This window comes from Pundamilia nyererei, unplaced genomic scaffold, assembly GCF_000239375.1.
Source record: "Pundamilia nyererei isolate P.nyererei 1_Seehausen unplaced genomic scaffold, PunNye1.0 scaffold00030, whole genome shotgun sequence".
NCBI lineage: Eukaryota > Metazoa > Chordata > Actinopteri > Cichliformes > Cichlidae > Pundamilia > Pundamilia nyererei.
Window position 1 is genome coordinate 2,336,316 of NW_005187431.1, and position 2,229 is coordinate 2,338,544.

Here is a 2,229-nt window from a genome sequence, read left to right on the forward strand (position 1 = left end):
GGATCAGTCCGCAAGTCCCCCTTCTCGATAATGTGGCCCAGAAAACTCACTGACGCCACGTGGAAATCGCACTTCTCCCCCTTCACAAAAAGCCGGTTCTCCAGAAGGCGTAGCAGGACCTGCCGGACATGGACCTTGTGCTCCTCGAGTGTCTTAGAAAAGATCAAGATGTCATCCAAGTACACAAACACACAACGGTTAACAAAATCACGAAGGACATCATTAACCATCGCCTGAAACACTGCGGGGGCGTTAGTCAGCCCAAACGGCATCACGAGATACTCAAAGTGGCCCCGATGCGTATTGAACGCGGTCTTCCACTCATCCCCCTCTCTGATGCGCACCAGGTGGTAAGCGTTGCGCAGATCCAGCTCGGTAAAGACGGTCATGCCTTGAAGCAGTTCAAAGGCGGAGGAAAGCAACGGCAAAGGGTATTTGTTCTTCACAGTGATCTGATTAAGGCCCCGAAAGTCAATACACGGCCGCAGCGAACCATCCTTCTTATCCACGAAAAAAACCCCAGCCGCGACAGGGGAAGAGGAGGGGCGAATCAACCCTGCCGCCAGCGACTCCGAGATGTAACGCTCCATAGCATCCCTCTCAGGCCGGGAGAGGCTGTACAGGCGGCTAGACGGCAGCGGAGCTCCAGGAAGAAGATCGACGGCACAATCGTACGGGCCGTGCGGGGGAAGGGACCGCGCCCGATCCTTACAAAAAACATCCCGCAGATCATGATAAACCCGCGGAACCATCGAGAGGTCTGGGGCGTCCGACGGCGAGGCCGTGGGTGGGAGCGAAACGGGGGAAGCCGCAGCCCGGAGGCAGTTCATATGGCAGGCCACACTCCAACCTAGTACGGCACCCTTCTCCCAGTCGATATGCGGGTTGTGGAGGACAAGCCAGGGGTGACCCAGAACCAGCGGAGTGAGAGGAACCTTAAACGAAAAAAAACAAATCCTTTCTGCGTGATTGCCCGAGAGAGATAATGAAAGGAATTCAGAAACATGAGTGATGTCAGGCAGGCGCTGGCCCGACAGTGCGTGAACGCGGAGGGGGCGTGACAGAGGCTCCAAGGCGATGTTCAGTTCGGCGGCGAGTGAGGTGTCAATAAAGTTCTGCTCAGCCCCAGAGTCAATGAGAACGGAGAGAGAATGAGAAACAGTCCGAACACGCAGAGTAGCCGGCAAAAGAAGTCTGGGGAGAGGGCTTTCACTCGACAGATCGCCCACCAGCACCCTCACGATCACTGGTGAGCGCGTCCTTTTGCCAGCGTTGGGCAGGAGGAGACAGAGTGGCCTTTACGGCTGCAATAAACGCACTCACCGGAGGCAAGACGGCGCTGGCGCTCCGCGGGCGACAGCCGTGAGCGCCCAAGCTGCATGGGCTCTTCCCCATCCCCGGTGTCGGCGTCACATGACCCATGGGCTGCAGTAGGGGTCCCACAAAAGTCCAGCGGGGCATGCCCCGAACGCGCGCGTGCGCTCCGATGTGCGCGCACCTGATCGTCCACCCGCATACACAAAACCAGAAGCGCATCTAGGGAGGAAGGCAGTTCACGGAGCATTAGTTCATTCTTTATTTCCTCATTAATATTAGTGAGCAATGCACTTTTAAGGGCCTCTTCCCCCCATTTCGCCTGTTCAGCCTAGGTGGAAAAGTCAATAGAAAAATCAGCCATGCTGCGTTTACCTTGTTTAAGCGCAAGCAAGCGCTGGCCGGCGGTGGCAGTTGTGGCTTTCCTGTCAAACACACCTTTAAACTTAGTAAGAAAGTCAGAAAAGGTGATGTCTGAAGCGCAGCTTGAGCCCAGGTTAGAGCACGGTCCTGGAGTAACTGGACGATATAAGCGATTTTCGCACCATCAGTAGAAAAGGCTTGCGGTTGCTGGCAAAACTGAAGGGCACACTGAGTGAGGAAACCAGCACATTTATCAATCTCTCCCGTGAAAGCCCTGGGAGTGGGGAGGAATCTGTCAACGTGAACAGGTGAGGGAGCAGGTGGCGCGACACTTACTGCTGGAGCTGGCACCACCGACGGAGGAGCGGCGACCAGTGGAGCGGCCGGTAGCGGTGTGAGCCGGGCCACGGCCTGTGTGAGGTTCGCGAGCTCTGCTCGAAGGTGAATGAACATCTGCTCGTGGCGTGCCAGCATCGCGGCCAAAGTGGCGAGGGTGGGAGTCGAGACCGCTGGATCTGCTGAATCCATTTCCGTGGCTGGATGATTCTGTCA